This window comes from Cuculus canorus, chromosome Z (genome assembly GCF_017976375.1).
Source record: "Cuculus canorus isolate bCucCan1 chromosome Z, bCucCan1.pri, whole genome shotgun sequence".
NCBI lineage: Eukaryota > Metazoa > Chordata > Aves > Cuculiformes > Cuculidae > Cuculus > Cuculus canorus.
In genome coordinates, this window is record NC_071441.1 from 4,363,123 (window position 1) to 4,383,709 (window position 20,587).

The following is a 20,587-nucleotide window of genomic DNA, read 5'->3' on the forward strand; positions in this document are numbered from 1 at the left end:
CATAAACGTTCGTGCCACACAATTCCAGCCAGCTGCTCTCAAATATGCAATGAAAGGATATTTTATGTTGAAGCAAGTAACACTTATTTTGAAAAAAAAGAGAATGACTGGTGTTTTACTCAGCTGAAGAACTTCCTGAGTCAGAATAAAATTGCTTAGAATTATTTTTTTTTTAACCTTAAGCATAACTTTGTAGTGTGAGACATTTGAAGTATCATACACTACACACTCCATGACCCAAAAGACTAGATAGGAAGGAGGATTTATTTTTTTTCCTGTGGTGCAATTGCTGAATTCCATTTTTCTATTTTTCTCTTGCTAGCTGCCTTGCGAACTCCGGAAGACTGATGGCCTAGTGGTGAATCATTATTCTTTGATTATGTGTTCATAATTATGGGGAATGACATAAGCTCATTGTGAAGGAGATTTGGAAAATATTCAAAGAGGTTTTACCTTTTTTACTTAATCTTTTTATAGCTACTCAAATGCATATTATAACTGTATTAAGGCACTCTGGGGCTTGCATTGCCAAGCCATTATAACACTTCTGAAGTACTTCACTTTTCGAAGTGGGAATTCTCTACAGTTTTTCTTCCTTTTCAATATAGATTTCTTTTTCTAAAAACAAAACAAAATGAAGTGATCTAGCTCTCAGCAAACAAAATTTTAATGAAAAATCCAAGCATGCTAATGGCATGCGTATGAGAACATTATCCATAGCTCCCCTGCATAATAAATATTTTAGAGTGTTTTGCCTAATAGTGACAGATGAAAAGCTGCACTATTTTTTCTGACTGAATTGAGAGAAATCGGCATCTTTGCTTTAGAGATATTGTGGCACGGTGAAGCAAAAAGGGAGAGAGAGAAAGTAATCTAATAAAAATCTACAGCTAATAGCATATAGTGTAGTAAACTTGGCCAACACATTTCGGGTAGCAATGAGATATATAGATCAAATTTCTTGTTACAATACAAACCATATCAAGGGTCTTTCCTACTTTTTGTTTCACTTCATGCTGAAAAATCCCTATGGATCTGTGTTGATTTGCCTTTTGAAATCCTGAAAATTATCTGAAGATTTCTGCATGGTTTCGGAGGTATTTATCTTTCCGTAGGCTACATTTTTTCTTAACTTCCAACCTATCCAGTACCAGCCATTGCTAATATTGGCAAGATTAACAACACCACAAGTGCAAGGAAACATGGAAAATCAACAGAGAAAACAAATCCTAAGCAACAGTCAAATGAATTTATTGATTAGTTAAACATCAGTGAACCCACAGCTCCTTAACCCCAGCCAACATAACAAGAAAGAAGGACATCCAGGAACACACGGCTCACTTTCTGGAGCAAGGCTGAATATCTTTTATTTGGTAGAAACAGATTTTCACTAAGGAGCTAAGGAAGGATTTATTTTTAAGACAATTAACCCACATAAGCAGCATGCATGTTTGGATTGGATTACACCTATCTGTCTGCGGGTGACAGGAAAACACCATGGACTTTCAATTACTATACCAATTTCCCAGAATCCAAATGAAACGTCATATTTATTATACACATAATGAATTAAGATTCTGGATGGAATCATACTCACCTGCAATTGTTTCTCTCACCAGGCAGTAGCTGGGTAACAGCAGTTTGACAACAAGCACAAAAAAATCCCAGGTTTACATAACAAGTCACTTTGATTTGTTTTGTGTTTTATCTGCAACAGATTTGTTATGAGATTAGTCAGCTGCTGTCTTCTCTAACGCACTGTGGCACTGTATATCACTCCTACAACCTGAAAGACTCTTAAATGCAGATATGCAAACTAGCACATTTGTCCCTATTGTGGCTTTAAAAAATTGCACATTTAATCAGGAGTATGGGGTTCACATTCACCAGAGACCGCAGTGACCATGCTTTTCTTGCAGTGCCATTTGCAGTGCTCTTTCTAGCAACACGGTGTCCAAAGGAGCAGCAGCAGTAGCAGTGTGCCTTCATGCTCCAGGGACTCTGCCGGCAGCTTGCAGCAGCAGACAAGGAGCTGGGGATCCTCTTCTCTAGAGAGTGCCAGTGGCAAGCCAGGGAAGGAGAGTGCTCTGGGGACTTGCTAAGGAGTACAAGGCACAATGTAAACCTCTACTCAATCCACCTCCACACAGAAAAAGCATAGGAAGATCAAGAATATCTTGAAGCTAACTCAGTTGGGTTTTTGTATGTCACCACTCGTAGCTTAAGCTGTGCCTTAACTGCTGTCATGGGGCTTTACCAAACCTTGGACAGAGCTCTGATGTGTCAGAAAAGTACTGTTTCAAGCAACAACTGTGTTTTCTAGACTCAAGTAAAACTCTGCATGAGAAAAGAAAATTATTGTGTGTAAGGACACTGCAGCCTAGACAAAAGCCATCAGGGTAGGATGGTTATAAGATATCTTATCATTGAGGTCTGCTCCGATTGCTGTGACAAACATTTTTTTCTCTTTCCAATAGTCTAATTAAGAAGTAAGATCTCATAGTGGAATCGAGCTTTGATCCAGTTGTGGTTATGCATAGAAACACAGCCGCAAGCAATCAGATTTCAGTATCATGCTCTAGCAAGCTACCGTTTGCTCGCTGAAATGGGACAACTGTGCGTGCAGATGCTCCTCGCCTCAAGCAGAGGTGAAGTAACTCAAATTAGCTCAACCTCGGAGAAAAAAATGCCATGTTCACACAAACTCCTGTGTATTGCCACAGACAAGAATCATGCACATGGAAGAGCCAAAGGCACAGCCAATGTGCAGGGGTATGTCTAGGTGTGAGTCCTTCGGCATACAAACCAAATTGCTTTTAACACATAGTTTTATGAAGGAAAGTCCTTTATCAGATCAATTTGGTCCTATTTCTCGTCCTGCCAGTTGCACAATGCTCATGAGCTTTATAGGAACAGCATCAGGTGCCTCACAGTCATTTAACTTGACTTTAAGCTGAGCAATGAACCACTTTTATTGAGGTCAATTAAAGCTGAATATTCTGTTCTCAGAACCTTAAAGAGTAAGTCTGCTGGTTTAGAGCCATGCAGTAACCCTTGATAGTTTAGTCGTCTAGGAGGGCATTATTAATTATAATCTCACTGTAAATGCATAGCAGCGTGGTGGGCTGATAAGTTATCGTTTTATTCACAAAATCTGGAACTGGTAACATGGAGCAAAAATGTTTTTAGTTTTAAAATTATACCCTAGTTAAGCATAAGGGGGGAAGGTCCAATGATCAAACAACACAAATATGAGCAGCCTTTCGACGTGTGCTTTCTTGTGAGCAAATAATGGAAACAAACATTGTTTCAGACAAAATGCACTTGAATGAGGCTGCCCTTGGGAATACAGTTATAACAGCTTTGCTGGTGAATCTAACTTTCTGAAATACAGCCACTGATTAAAATGGAGAAGACCAAACATCTGCATTTCATTATGATGAGCGCAAAAAAAAGGAATTGTATTTAATCTCTCAAAACATCCCATCGTTGTGAATAAGGGAGTCTAGAAAAGAGCACCAGGGTTTTTTATAAAGGTCTTTGTACATGAATTTGTAACAAGGAATAAAAGACAAAATTGACAATCTACATAAACAAGGTAATACATGTACAGAAAAAAACTCTCCACCCATACACATAAAAATAAATTAGTATTTCTATCAAATACATAGTCATACAAATACACTAAACCAGGAATATAACTGTAAATTTTTAGTCTTCAGAATTCCTCCCTCTCCATTTTCTCACTGGTTACAGGACAGTTCAGAATATTGAGTTTCCCTCATCGGTTGCTGCCCCGTTTACAGCAAGGCTGAACATTAATTTGCAAACACTTATATTTAAGTGACTCATTCTAATTAGTCAGATGAAGATTGTAAATCAGAATAACTCATGTCTCACCAAGATGGCATGATTGTGTACAGTAATAGAAGTCCACAGAGAGAGCTTTTCCATTAATTCATTCTCCTGTAATTTCCATTAATTCGTAACATTTTAATGTTTTTTACATACAGTCAGGAAAATAAGTAGGAGGTTAGACAGAGTGGGAGGAAGTATGTGTGCCCGGCACCTTACACACAAAGAAAGTCCATGTTTCAGAAAGCATATGTTGTTCTTCATTGGGCAGTGCCATCTTTAATGTCTTTCTCTCAGCTTTAACAACTTCTGACACGTTATACTTATTTGATGATTATAGGAACACTTTTATTTGTTGCCTCTGTTAAAATGCTTTGCCTTTTCCATTTTATCTTCTGTGTCTTCACTACTTTCATGCATCATGCAGACTCTCCTAACAGCCAAGGAATGAACATGGCTTGATGCCAAGACCATCATCAAAATTCCTGAGTCATCCAGAAGGGTGGCTGCTGGGCAGGTCAAAACTGTCCCTCTCCCAGGCGGCAGCGAGCTGCCACAACAGTCTCTCAGAGACTGACAAGATCTTATTTCCTAAAAGATGAATGTGCGTCTCCTGTCTGCAGTATAATTTTTACATTGGCTCCAAATATGTTAACATTTCTTGGTTGAAAAGCTATCACAAATCCCCTTCAGCAGAACTGTGCAAAATGCAAGACCCAGGATCCAAACTCAATGGATCAAATATGGATTCTTGGAGGATCTGGATTGGTTCTTAATATTCGTTAGCAAAAGGCATCTGCACATTTCTTCAGACACCAAAGATAAAATTAAAACAGACACATTCTGCTGTTGAAATTGTAAGTACAGATGTGCTGAAAACTGATGCAGTCCTTTTAACGGTCGTGCTTCAGAGAGACATGTTGAGAGTGACTGATAGAGAACAGCTTCCCTCTGTGAGCATAATTTTGAGGTTTTGAAATTCCAATATATCATAAGACAGTGCCAGCCACTCAAATACTCTACTAAGTTTCTTAGCAGACCTTCTAAAGTTGCCTCAATAATTATTTTCAAGGTGTTTTCCAAATATGCCACTTTGGGAATCTGTTTCAGTGAACCCATTTCTGGGAAAGTCTTGCATTAATTCCAGGTACAAACAGTAAAAAACGCAAAATGCCTTAATGTGCACAGATAAACACTTTATTAGCTTTCCCCGTTTTTATGAAATGCAGCAAGGCAAATCATGAATTATTACACCATATGGTCGACACTTCCAGGACTTTCCTTCCTCATACCTAATAAACGACCTTAAAAAGTTACATAAGATCACACTTTCTGAAGTCATCTGCCTCCATTTTCCATTTTAATTCAACAGATGAGTTCGAAGCTGCCATAGATATAAAAGATTCTCCTAAGCCTTCACCTGTTCTCTGAAAATCTGACCTTTTTAAGTGGAGCAGTTAAAAAATAAATTCAGAGACAAGTTTTGAATAAAAGTGGATTGTAACCCATGAGGTTTTGTTGCTTGGTCTGGGAACCTGCAAAGTAATATAAGGTTTCAATCAGAGTCAGCTGGAATTTGGCTTTCCAGCATGGAAGGAAAGTTCGGATTCAACAGCAACAGTCTAACTCAAGGTCATGGAAGTTCTCTCCATTGAACCGTCCTTTGAAAATTCCCAGATTCTAGTATTCATGATTATATTTCGTTTCCAACTTTCCAAATGTTCAAAGCTTCTAACAACTCAAGTGCAAAAGCCTGTGAATTCCTAGACAAGATCTAGAAGACTGCTGGAATGCAAAGTTATGAACTTGGGAGCATTAGGCTCAGGAACAATCCAGGTAAAGACAGTAAAACCTGGCAGTGCTTAAAAGGCCTGTGAGCACACTAAGATTTCCAAAATGTGGCATGATATAGGGCATGGTCAGGTGTTCTAATAAGCGAAGTGATTGCCTGCTTTCTATTGGAGTTCCATCAGTTCTGAACAGATGTCCACAAAATGTTTTGATTTTCACCAACAGACATACTGTAATTGAAAATAAAATCATGCTGGTGAAACAAACCCAATTTCAAATTTTGCAAACTTATTTTTTTTGCTTCATCTTTCAGAAAATAAATCTCTTTAATATGAAAGACCACAAAACAGCAAGTGGTAAACCAGGACATAGCGATTGCCCGCAAAAGCTAGCCCGGTTCAGTGAAGAAACTAATTCACATTAAAACCACTCACTTACCTCCTCTGAATAAAGGGAGAAACTGTGGGGAAAAAATTATGCTAAAGTGTTTGTCGTATGAAATATGTCTTTTATGAAAACATCTATCTTACTTGAGTTTTGTCCTGTATTCTCATGCAATGCATGAACGCATAACCTCGTTCTTATGCAGGATACAGTGCTGAAGGTTTAGGAAGAGAGACAAAACTGGTCAACTAGAGGATGTGAAAACATGTTAACGTGTCCCTGATTGAGACCATAGACTGCAAACACTGCATCTGTTGAAGGAAAGACAAGATTCACAGCCTGTATTAGTTTGTGGTATAGCACATACTAAATATAGTCAAACTATGTAGAGTGGAGCAGAGAGGTTCATTGGCACTTTTTCAGGATCTGCACGGAGGGAAGGCCTGTTACTTTCAGTTCAGAGCAATATGTCATTTATCACAGAAAGACCCACTAAACACAAACGAGGTCCTGCAGAAACCTGTAAGGACTGAGGAGTGAGAGAGTTACTGAAAACACCAAAGAATCTGCCTTCTGCAAAAGGCTCCTGAAAAGACTGTTTTCTCGACTCTGGTTTTCAGGGGTGAGTACTGTCTTAAGAGGTAATTGTACAAACACATTGTGGTCTCGCATATGGGAAAGTCTTAGGTGACTCAATGATCTGGGTTTTGCACACGGCAGTGACAGTAGCAAAGGGGTTTTTTTGCACTCTGAATACTTTACTAAGGAGTCCACTTCCCCCTCTGCCCCCTCACATGTGTCAAACCAGCATCTTCTTTCTGCTGAGCATCACAAGCCAATATACCACAGCTGGACCCTCACTCCTGTCCTTAGAAGAACTGTGTAGCAGCATTAACCTTTATTCTGAATGAAGCCTGGTTGTGGGGTTCCTTTGTAACTTAGGACAACATTTCTCTTCTGTGTCCATTGAAGATGAAACTCACAGCCACAGCAGAAAGCTATCCATCAAGACATGGATAGCAAATGTGTGAGGGTCATTACCGTTGACTTTTCCTTCAGTTGCATTTAATTTACACTTTTGTAGTCAAGCAAAATAGATGATCTAAGCTTTAAAAAAGAGAACTGAAATGAGGAGCAGTTTAATGAGCAGCGCTGTAATGATGTGGCATTTGCTCTTGGCCAGGAGCAGTGGAGGAGATGAAGAGTTGGTACTGGTCCCAGTACCCAAACTGAACAAAGTTCTTTCCCTTTTGTAAGGCCATGCCTGAAAGACTGAACTGATCTCAAATTCTTACTTTCTTTCCCGTGACATTTGCTTCTGCAAAGATAAGGGAATGTGTGGTGCTGGCCAATGCCTTTTTTTTCCATTACTACTTTGGGTTTTTTGCTTGGTTTTTTTTCCATTTCCCTTCTATGGCCAGGAACAGGGTTTGCTGCTCAACATACGTCAGTCAGGCCATGCAGATTTTGTCCCCACTGCTCAGTCTTGCTTTTTAAAAAATATGAGATAGAGAAAGAAATATAGGGCATCTAAAAGAAGCTCATATTAAGCCATACAGATACTATGCCTCATGTTGTAATGTTAACTTAATGTGGTGCTTAACCTGAGATTGAATCAGAGCTGTGCATTTTGAAGGTCATTATTCCTTGGCATGAAAGCAACCATTTCAGATGAGCACCTGGTACATCAGGAATACCATTTCCTTACTTTGTAAATGTGAGATATAGGGTGCTATTGATCCTCGGTCTCTAAATACTTCTTTGTCATCAAAAAAAAGATCATGACTGCATTTGTAGTTGTTTCAGACACCACTATGACAAGCGGAAGGCTGGGATTCTTGCCATTGGGCTACCAAATCCTTATGTGCTGGCTTCAGGTGGGAGAGTTTACAAGGAGCTGAAATACTCACAGACAACTGGCCAACAACTGCTCTGCCTCAGCCTGCAAGATACCCAGCACCTCCTATCTAAAGAGGCGATGTTTCTCTGAAAGAAAGGAAGATATTCAAGAAACAGTGTTCATATTTACAACGTAGTAGAGTATGTAGAGCTCAAATGCTTCCATTTGCCAGAAGCAAGTGTGGAAGGCATTCCTCTGTATCATCTGGGTATTTTTTTAAATCCTTTCTATTTGAATTGTGATATGTTCACCAAAGCCATTGGGAGCCTCATGGCTCAAGTGGATTTTACATAAGATCTAGATTAATTCTTCAGCTTTTGTTGTGTTTAAGTTAAGCGATGTAAATCCACTTGTTTCTGTCATAATGCCATCATGCATTTACTTTTTCCTCCACATATGGATATCTGATTTTTTGCACAAGCTTAAATTTCGTTTCCAAAATACTGTGACTATGGTATCAATCTCATTGCTAAGGTATTTATGTAGATATGTAGATCCATTTGGAAACTAAAGAGTATCAAATATATTGATAGAAACCACAGCTGGGGTTGTACAATAGGCTTCTTTTGTGAAAAGAGTATACGTACTTTCAGATTCTGAGGGTGAAAAAGTGTATTATTCTTCGAGTTGGTGTCATACACTCTGGATGTCTTACATTAGTGTGAAACAGCACCTTTCCAAGACCACAGCATGCTGGGTACCAGAGCAAAGAGTTCCCCACTGGAGAAATTGATACCATTTTTTGCACTTCTTCCTTTTGGGATTTCTTTATTTGGCTACGCTTGTTGATTTGTTTTGTAGTAGGAACAGATTAAAGGTTGTTTTCTTAAATCAGCCTTGATAATTTATAATCCTGTGGTAGAAGCAGGGTTATCTTGGATTATGGGAGATACAGCAGGCTTAAAGGCAGTGTTTTCAGTGGCTGAGTAGCTGGATGGGTAAATACAAATGTGCTTGGATTTGAATAAGTGCTACAAAACACAGCTTAAATGTCAAACAGCTGAAGTCACTCTGCACATTAAGAACACATGCCAAGAAGCTGTGTGGGGCTTATGGTACTTTCTAAGCATTAAGACCTGACATTGTATCAGACCTGACTCTGCTTCAAAGCAGGAAATCGGACTCTTGCTGACAGCTTCATGCAGAGCAGCAGCAGATTCCCGCCACTGCATTGCCACTGAAACCATCCTCAAATAATTGTCTTGGGTACAGGAAGTTTAAATCTAGCCTTTGAAAGCACTCTGCTGTGGCAGCAGGGAACAGATCGTTTGTGTGGTGCCGTTCTGGTAAACAAACCATTAAAAATATGTGACACAGCATAAAGATTAACGTAGTTGGTAAAAAGCCAAGAAAAAAATCTTTACCCAATTTTATTTTCCTCTTAACACCCTCAACAGCAAATGACAAAGAATGTGTCAAAGAGCTCTCTGCCAGAGTTTCACGTGGTGAAGCCATTTGCTGTGCATTAGGTTTCAGAAGACTGCATTTCAGCACTTGGAAAACAGAATGCTTTCTGGCTGATACCCTCTAGCACCCAAGCACAGGTTATTTGAATTATTTTTCTTTCTTCCGTCATTAGAAAAGGAGAGTTGTCATAGTGTCATCAAGCAACTTCTTTCACTTTTATTGCCTGCATGGGTATGTGAATCCTGGGCTCATTTCATACAGTGGACAGAGCCAAATTCTGTCCAAGATGGACTTTGTCTGAGCTCACACTGGTTCTGAGCTGGAACCCATAAATTTGGAAAGGGAGGGGGGTGGGAAATTACGGGTGCAGTACTGTGCCTTTTCTCTGTAACACTTCATTATTGGAGCAGGGCCAGTCCCTGCTCACTTGGCTTATCTGGCTATGCCCTGGAGAGGTACTTTTGGCTGCTCGAAGCTTTCCCAGTCTTATCCCCAAGATATTGGCTTGGTTCTGACAGATGAAGCATACAGGATTCTGTCTCCTGTCTTTCCTGGCTCAGACACAGCTCACCAAGTGAGATGTCTCTGGATAAAGCTCTGCGGTTTGGATGAAGTTTCTAACACTGTACCCCTTCACCTCTTTCTGGATACCTTTTGCTCTGAACACAAGAACTTCGAAGCCCTTTCCTCTAGACAGACCTGAAGAGATCTTGGGACTCTCATTATTTTCTGATGGACTCCATTTCCGTGTCTTCACACCGGCCTTTTGGATATTCTCCAAAACAAAAACAAAACAAAACAAAACAAAAACAAAAAAAAAACAAAAACAAAAGATACTCCAAATTGTTTCCAGTTTGAAGACACTAATGCAGACCCACCACCTCTTGTAATGAAAAGCCCCCTGGTTGCTGTTTTATCTGCTAGATTTTTCCTGAAAGATAGTTTCTTTGTATAAATTAAGTCCTGTGATTGCATAAGTGTAAATTCAGTTACCACAGTGTCTTAAAACATCTTTAATTAAAAAATAGGGAAACTACATACCCATCAGCCTCTGCAGGCTGAGGCCTCCAGCAATCCCTGTCCTGACTGATGAAAAGAAGTGGAGGTTGTTTCCCAGCACTGCCAGCGTCTGAAACACCTCAGCCCTGCCTGTAACCTGGGGTTTTCATCATCGTGGTTAGGTGAGGCTCATATCCTGAAGTTTTGCTTGGCTAGCTTGAGTCACCCACATAGTATGACACGGACGCAGGCAGAAATACCTGAGCTGGCTCTGACTGACTAACCTCCGTTACAGCAGGAAAGTAGGTATGCTTATGTGAAGATTTATTATATTGCCCTGGATTCCTGTTACTCGTTCTGCTTCATCTCTCAAAAATCTTTGGATGGATCCTGGAGTTCAATGCCAGCATGTGTTAGACCTGTTGCTGAAGTGAGTACAGGGCTTTAACGGCACTGCACCAAGAACCCATTGCTAGATGCAACCTCAGAACCACCACCTGCTGTCCGTGTCTGCATTATGCCGAAACAAAAAAAACCCAAAAAGCAACCTTCTTCCCTCATACGGCCCTGATTGGAGCATTTTAAAGCTTTCAATAGAGCTTAAAATTATCATTTAGCATGAATAAAATAATTGTATATCAGTGCAACATTAGGATTCTATTAAAAAACAAACAAAAACCTTCCTACTTACCCCAAGAAGTAATAGAAAGAAATCACAATACATTTTATTTCTGAACAGCAGGAACTCTATAGTGCTGCCAAAGATAAGAAATTAGGAATAACTTGATATGCTGTGTTTAATTATAGCTTAATAATGGCTTCTAAAACACTCATACTATTTTTTTTCATGGTTCAAGGAACAGATGGATCTAGAATCAATTTGAAGCAAGGGATAAAGTTTAAAAAAAAACAAATTAACTCTGGGATTTCTTTCCTCTCTTGTGCTAACAGTGGTGACCTTTAGGCCATTTTGCAGCGGCCATCTTTTGTTTTGAGTGTTTGTTTTTCCTTGACTCTTTTTATCACTTTTTGCCAGTTACGTTTTTCGTTTTGCCTCTGTTTACACGTGTAGGTGGCAAGAGTAAGGGAGGCTGCAGGAGTCTGTGGCAGCCGGAGTGAGCTGAAGGCCTTACCACCGGTATGTTCAAACACATCACCCCTGATGCCAGTAAGGAAAGGCATAAAGGAAATGTTTTCTGCATTTCCGAGTCCAGCAAATGCTGACCTTCTAAATGGCCATACATACTTTCTGCCAATGTCCTCTTGAAAATGGCTTTCACAGCCAGTGAAAGAATCAATATTTTTGTCTTTCACAGATTCTTTCTGATATAATAATTTCCTCCATAAGAGAAAAACTTAGGATAATTTCAGGGTGTATTTCACAGCATGAATAAACATTGCTTTGTTTTCATTTTGCCTAACATAGGATTGGGATCAGTGTTAGAAATTCCGTAAATTAGCAGTTTGGGGTTTTTTTGCCAGTGGTGGCTAAGTTCACAAAAATAGGCATGAAAGCCTGCATGATACCAGTATGTGGTTTTGGTGAAGAAAAGAGGTGGCACAGAGATCCCTGTGCCATGCCCTTTACACTCTGGAGAGGCCCAGGCTCCTTCTCTGCTCCATTCTTTGTCCATTTAGTGAAGACAGTAAACATTCCATGTAAAGCAACTTTTAAAACAGCTAAGGATATCTCACACTGCTCCTGAAGTGCAGTTTCAGGTCACTGTGGGAATGTATCCTGTACTGCAAACTATTTTATTGTGCACTTTCGTACAGTTTTTTCTTCTGTCCTTAATACACCTGGAAAGGAAACATCCTGCACAAACCACATTTTCAGCTACCGTGTTGAAAATGAGGACTTGTGGTCTTTCGCAAAAGTCCTTCACCTTTTCCTGGGATACAATTGGAAGATGTGTTTGTCCCCTCTGGGGGAACCGCTCTGTGCTGGGTCTATTCAGTTCCTCACGGTCTCAGTGCAGCGTGAGCTATCTCACCTAGACATGATATCTGTTTAACTCATGTAGGCTGCATTTTGAAAAGAATAAGCTGTTGTGGCAGTTCAACTGTAACATTGAAATTAAAATTATTTGGCTGCGTACACATTGACTGAGTCGCTGGTGTCTTTTCTGTTTGAGGAACAGTCTTTGTCTTCAAGAGAATATTATTTGTATCTGGTTTCTTGTCAGCTTGTGGTTGAACGTACTACTTGCTTTTCCTTACAAAATAGTTTGTGTGATGTTTTTAAAGGAACATCTGCTGTAACACAGGTAATAAGAGATGTTGGTTTATGTCTGTCTATTGTTGTTATTCAACTTTTAGCCAAGATGAGTCAAATTCTATGTGAATTTCCCTTAGAGATTTTCTTATATCAACAATTTCCTTTAAAAAAATTTTTTGTCATCTAGGAACAGATTTAGAAAGATATATTTAGGTATCTTAAGAGACAGTTACACACCTAACAGATTTTTCTGAGGTATACGAATGAGATACATAACTCCTTTTTAAAGGCATAAGTAGCCTGGATCACATTCAAAAAGAGAAACTTAAACTCTCAAATTGGTCAGAAATTTTACTTAAGTAAAAATGAATTTTAGGGTTTTTTTTTTCTCCTTATGAAATATCAGTTTATTTAATATTTAATTTAGATTGGTTATTCTTGCCTGGGGCTGTCACAGTCCAGGTCTTCTGGAAACTTTGCCAGCTGAGTCACTGTCTAAATTGGTTTGTAATTATCTGGATCTTTTTTATAGCTTCAACATCAAGACTTCTAGACTGAGATGAAATATTAATAAAAGGGTAAAAACAGGGCACTTTCTCTTTCTAGACAGATATTCCTTAGATAGATATTCCTCAAGTAATCATGCCTTGTTTTAATTACATTAAATCTATGTGGAATCTAAACTCATACTCTCCAGAGTGACACAAAGCATGATAGTATGGCAGAGAAAGAAGAATAAGACAAAGTTATTCGAGATCAATTTAACACACTGCCTGAAAAAGTCAGTGCTTCTCTGTCAGGTACACTTACATGTGTATTTCACTGCACACAGATGGATTCTTTGACTCCCAGTAGCATTCTGTTCGGAGAGCTTTAAATTTTAAGTGGATCCAGAAGGATCATTGCTGAATCCAAACAGCCTATTTACCCAGGAAATTAGAAATCTTTGCATCAGCACTGAGTCAAATGTTCTTTAGAAGCCTGTATTTACAGCCTCATAAGTTTCATATTTTGTCACTGGGATGTTATGACTGAGACTGTTGTCTCCGTGGTCTGGAGACAATACTTGCATTCATATTTTTCTCACTTGCAGATGTAATGATGAAGACATTCACACTGATAACGAAAGCCTGATCTCTTCTCTTCAGAATACTTTTGCTCAGGTGGTGACTTTTTTGAATACTGACAATGCTGAGAAGTCCCACAGAACCCCTAACAGTCCAAACTGATGCGGAGCCACTCTTGAAATTATGATAATGGTAACAAGCTGCAAAAAGAATGTAATTTGACCTTTGAAAATACAGAGCTCAAGATTTATTGCTACTCATTTACAGCATGTCTTTAAGACTTACCTTGAGCCTACCAGAGCATTGTAATTGTTCTCAGTGTGACTGATTATGCTGCTTTTCTGAAATCGTAGGGTTAAAATTAAGATAAACAATTAGCAGTCACTGGACTTGACTCATAGGTGCAGTGTTTCAACAGTCTTGAAAAAGGACTTCACATTGATGGGGAACAGGATCTTGTGGCATTATTTCTTCCTGAGGGGCAGAAATCAGCTAAAGGAATGGGGAGAAGGAGTGCGAATGTAAAAAAAAGCTCAGAAGAAGAGAGGCACATTCTTTCAGATCAGCAACATATTACTTCTTTAACTTTTCTGCAAATGGAAAAGAACGTGCCTGAGATGAGCGAAAAGGGTAGGAACAGGTCACTGGGTAAGGAAATGGTCCAGAGGAACAGATCAGATGAGAAACAGCTGTCTGATAGAGGGGTGGACAGGGTTGTGAACAGGCAGCTCTTCGTGGATAGATATGGCTCATCTGATGGACCATATCATAATTCGTCATCTTAGAAAATGATGAGAGAAGTGGATGATGGGTGGACTGAAAGTCATTCGAAAACAAATCTCAGGTTTTTCTGGTATGGGGAGAGAGGACTGAGTGATGCAGACAGCAAGATGCCAATAACGTAAGGATCATGAAAAGAGAGGATTTCCACCCAGCACAATCAACTACCATGAAGGCTCATGAGAAGGTGAAAAAACTGGGAGAGGTGAGTGATTCTTATGGATAGGAGGAAGGCAGGATAATGAGGATATTTTGTAAAGGAATCAGAGCAAGAGAAGGGTACTGCATGCAGGAACTGGATTGTGTATTCTTCAGGTCATATGGGACTGGGAATATTAAAGAGGAAATGACAGTTTATACAGCTGAGAGAGAAGATACCAGGCTGAACACTGGTGGAGTTTCAGCCACATGACTGAGGTTGTTAAATATTTGCATTAACAAACTCAACTCAACTCAAAAGGTAGGAGAGTGCACAGAAACAAATTGTAGTCTTTACTTGAGTAATAGATGTGAGGAAATTAGTTGTTTCCATGACGTGCAAGGCCTGGCAATAAGCACATGACCAAAGAAGAGAGGCTTGTGATCAGATGGGAATATCTCTTGAGGACAGAAATCCACAGATACAAGTTGAGGACTCAGATTGCTGCTGAAGACACCGGAAAGCCTTGACTACTCTGTGAAAATGAAGGCTGAATAAGTATTAAGAGTACACTTGCTGTCCATAAATTTCTAATTAAGGAGAAGCAGGGAGAGAAAATTGCTACTTATGTTACAGGACAATCATGACCCACGAGGCAACTATCTGATCATGTAGAGGTTTTGGCTGAAATCTATGAATTTAAAAAAAAATGATGGTGTTTAAAGAAAGTCCTTCCAGGAACAATGGTCTAGAAGTTTTATTTTTTTCTGAAATATGAGCATCCTTCATGGGATGCTCTTAGGCGCTTTAGATCAAAAGATGCTGTCATCATTATAGTTATGGTGTGGAATTTTCCCTTCTCACTTCCAGTGTCCCTGCAAATCCCCATTAAAAACTCAACATCACCTTCAGAATGTATTCTTTGGTGTTAAGTGTTTTCTTCTGTGTGGGACAGCTTTTACCTTTTATACCTATATAACTGCCATTGTGAAAATCTGTAGCCTAGGTTCTGTAGCCAACATGTTTGCATCCTCTTTCCCCTGACCATCATCTACTCCAGGTTGGATGCTAGTTTTATTTGCCTAGTGTCTATGCTTAAAGAAAAAAAACCCAAAAATTTAAAATTCTGGTTCCTGTCTCTTTGTTCAGCCTTGGCAGCCACTGCTGATCTGCAGTAATCAAAGGCAGGAAGCACACCCTCATCACCAGTTTTCTGGCCTCATTGCAATATAGTCCCTGAACAGCCCCTGAACAGCCCCTGAAATACGGTTCTCTGGGTTATGGTGTATTGTGCACCCACACAGAAGATCACTGACTTCACTATGCCCATGCTTTCCTTCCATAGTTAGGGGACTCTTTGTAGGAAAAACTTCGTAGCATTTGGAATTCTCCAGTAGTCAAAAAAAGTAAAAATTGGACGTAGGCAGTCTTTTGTGTCTTTGCTACACATAAAGCTGTTCTGAAACATGTTTGTTTTGCTTTTGTTTTTTTCCCCAAACAAACGCAAATCTTCCTTTTACTTGGCTTGTTTTTTTGCAGTATAAATTCAGGTTTTGTCTTTCTTCCAAGACTGCGTGATGACAAGGGAACTGCTGAATGATGATGTCATGCTAGACTAAAGAGAATACAATTGAGCAATTTGACAGGAAACCTGACTTTTGGTTGGACTGTGCACAATCCTTTGGTTTTGACTGTTTAGCCACTCCGATAGAGTGACTGATATTTTTGCCATTTCAATTAAGTCATGACAGATCACAGAAAAATTCCTAAAAACCCTTTCAAATTTCTCACAGTGTAAAGAAGGGGCAGTAAAATTAAGGGTCAACATGCTTCTGAAAACCATAGACTCTTCGTTCAAGATATATAATGTTTAAACTGATCTAACTGAACACAAAACCTTTTAGGCTAAAACCATAAACTAACACCAGTTAGGGGAAGACTTGACAATCCCATTATTTCCAAAGTAAATTATGAAATAGAATATTCTCCAGTGTTCATAAATTGGAAAGAAATGACACCTAAAGTCTCCTTCAAGTCTACTTCTGAAATACAGAAGATCAGATCCTGCCTCTCAAACTGTTTCTAGACATAATTAAGAAACTATGTTTAGTATTCTGGAAGATAGAAGGGGTCTCTGAAAGATATTTCCGAAAAGTATACATTTTTCAAAAATGGAAAAACAACTTGTATTTAATTAAAGGAAATACACTGTTTGAGTACTCTTCCTATAATGAACTACCATGACTACAGTTTCTAATCTCATCACAAATAATTTAGTAGAAAGCTGGTGATACTAATGGGTCTAAAAAAATCTAGAATGGCATATGAATATAAATTTTCAATGCAAAGCCACTTGGCATCCAAGACAATGTCTGTTAAAAAAAGCAACTGTATGCTGCTAAGTGTACATTTCTTGCTCACTTTTGCTGCACCAACACCACCTCTTGTACTGAACTGGACTACTTCTCCCTCTCCTCTTATACATCCAGCAATGCGGACTAAGACTTGCCTATTGCAGTAAAGAACTCCAAAGACTGACCATTCATGGCGTAGAAGATACTTTTGTGTGTGTGCGTGCGTGTGTGTGTACGTGCAAGTTTATTTTCTTTAACTTAACCTGATTGCCACCTATTTTTTGTCATGGCTTCAAGACAAAGTTGTAATCCTCATAGAGACTCAAAAAGATTTCTCTCCTCTGTCATGAGAAAATTGGACAACAAAGTCAACATGAAATTCCTGTTCAATCTAATATATATATTTAAGTTTGATTTTTCTCCTGAAGAGAAGAAAATTTTAAAACTAATTTCATTATTTGAAAGCAAATTTCCCTTTAACATGGGAGGCCTCATTTCCTTTCTTTATGCCTTACAGCAAATCCTACCCAAAGTTCATGGGTTATATTTTTTTATGAATTTAAGAATGCGAAGGACAGCACCTCCTCAAATGTTTTGAGTTGTTTACACTGTAATGATGAAGGCTTTAATTGTCCATTGTTCTTTTTCTTATGACTTGGAATATATGATTTTCTTTAGTCCCCTAGGTGATTCCTAAATTTCTTTGTGTTTTTCATTTTGTTTACATTTTCCCTCCATTTTAGTTCCAGAACTCAAAAAGATCTCTATAACCAATTTTACAGGATTAATTCATTAAATTGAAAAGATTCAAAGCTAGATATAAGAACTTAGATGACTGTGTCTATTCTCTATTTTTCCTCTGCATTTTTCAAACTCCTTGAATTGCTGTCATTAGAATTCTCTTCTGAGAAAACCCTGACAACTACCTCTGTGCTTTGATAGCTAAAATGTTTTTAAAGATAAAACACAAATGCAAGTTCTTTTGTACATTCAACTGCACTACAAAAATAAATCAGACGTGTTTAAACTAAATAAATCATGTATCTTTTTTTGTCCTATGTTTGCTTCTTTTCCTCCTTCCCTACTACAATGTAGAACCGAAGAATATAATAAAGTCTAGTTTGCCATGCCTTAGTACTTTTAGCTCACTATTTTGCTCTCTGCAGTCTACTGCGTACTGATACTCCTGCTTGTCCTTATAAAAGTATGTATAAATCTTGTTTTTCTTGCTAAGCCCCATTCCTCTATGAGAGAGAGATTAGGATGATGGGGTTTTTTTGTAGATTCAGTATATATCGCTACTGACTGATGAAAAATAGAAGCAGTCATTTCACCCTGAATCATGACAATATATCCACATTTTTATAAATAATTTCCTATAGAACTCAAAACCCAATATATTATTTTTTTAAACCTTTGATTCATCTGTTTATTACATTTCATCATCTTGACTTGTGAAATCTTTACCTGGAAGGTCTGAATGGCACATGCAGTTCAAATCTTCTGAAATATTTCCATCCAAAATACTCCACGTGCTTTTAACTTCCATCTTTCTCAGAACTGGAAAGAATCATAGAATTATAGAATCCTAGAATGGTTTGGCTTGGAAAAGACCTTAAAGTTCATCCTGTTCCAACCCCCCTGCCACAGGCAGGGACACCTACCACTGGATCAGGTTTCTCAAAGCTTCACCCAACCTGGCCTTGAACACCTCCACAGATGGGCATCCACAACTTTTCTGGGCAACACGTTCCAGTGCCTCACCACTCTCACAGTAAAAAATTTCTTCATTGTATCTAATCTAAATCTCCCCTCTTTCTCCCTAAAAACATCACCCCTCTTCCTGTCACTGTATTCCCTGATAAAGAGCCCCTCCCAGGCTTTCTTTTTGGCCACCTACAGGCTGCTATAAGGTCTCCTCGAAGCCTTCTCTCCACTAAACAAGCCCAACACTCAGCTTGTTTTCATATGGGAGTTGTTCCAGCCCTCTACTCATCTTCATGGCCCTCCTCCAGATTCATTCTAACAACTTCATGTCATTCCTGTGCTGAGGACCCCAGGACTGAATGCAGAACTCCAGGTGAGATCTCACGAAGAGTAGAGTTGAAGAATCACCTCCCTCTACCTGCTGGCCATGCTTCTTTTAAGGCAGCCCAGGATATGGTTGGTCTTCTGGGCTGCAAGCATGCTTTGCTGGCTCAGATTGAGCTTCTCATCTACTAGCACCCCCAAATCCTCTGCAGGGCTGCTCTCAATCTGTTCTCTTCCCAGCCTGTATTTGTGCTTAGGATTGCTCCAATCCAAGTGCAGGACCTTGCACTTGGCCTTGTTGAACTTCATGAGGTTCACGCAGGCCCAGCTATCAAGCCTGTTAAGGCCCTCCTGGATGGCTTCCCTTCCCTCCAGTGCATTGACCACAACACACATCTCGGTGTCACCGGCAAACTTGCTGATGATGTACTCAGTCTCACTGCCCGTGTCTCCCACAAAACTATTAAACATCACTGGTCTCCATGGAACACCATTCATCACCGGTCTAAGAAGAAAGCAAAGTTAAACCTTGTCTCATGGCAGCTCCAAATATGTCCTAACTTGGGAAAAGAAGGAGACTGTGGTGAGACAACTGTGAAAGAGTATCTGAAGAGAAAAATACTTGCTGTTTCACACCTCCATAGCTCACTCCTCATTTGCAGGAAGCACAACAGGGCATTTCCCTGCATCTGCTCTTTGGGCTGTTACTGGGGATACTCATTGCAGCAGCCAAGGAGATGCAAATAGTGCAGGGCAAATCCACGAGGCTGCAAAATACTGTGTCAAGGGGCAGAGAATTTCCACTAGTGGTACACTGATGCTGTGGAACCAATCAAGACCTTCTCTGGAAAAAAGATGACTTCTCTGTATGTCTAGATAAGTGTCCCCACTAAGATGCACAGCCACTTGCCATGGATAAGGGGGAAGAAAGACCACTAGCTAAAATACACCAAACCAAAAATAATGCACAGTGTGTTTATTTTTTTATAAAAAAAATAAATAAAATAAAGCTGGGTTGAGTGAAAGATCATACGGAAACTTGGCCTGAAAAACCCTGAAATCTAATCAATTGAAACTGAACTACAATATAATATTCAGTTAACCTCTTTCCAAACAATTCAGTTGATTTAATAAAATAAGCTTTGTTTTCTTCTTTGGACCATATTACTTAGGGAGAAAATATGATTCAAATTATTAATGTCCCCTCAGTAAGCAGTATCAACATTATCTGCTTCCCAGGATCAAGCTTCTCTTAGGTGCATTGGATCAAATTCTTAGCTTAATCTGCTTTGCTAGTCTTTTCCTTGCAGGTAATTCAGCTTCTATATTCATTTGATGTGACTAAAAAAAAAGATATTTTCTTTGTTTTTCCACTGCTACCTAAGTAAGATTAAATTGAGAGCAGCCCTGCAAAGCAGGACTTGGCTCAACCTGAGCCAGCAATGTGTGCTTGCAGACCAGAAAGCCATCTGCATCTTGGGCAGCATCAAAAGAAATGTGACTAACAGGTTAAGGGAGGTGATTTCCCCCCTCTACTCGCTTTGCTTTGCTCTGCTCTGCTCTCGTGAGAGCCCACCTAGAGTACTGTGTCCAGTTCTGGAATCTCCAGTATATGAAGGATAAGAAACTGATGCAATGGGTCCAGAGGAGGCCACAAAGATG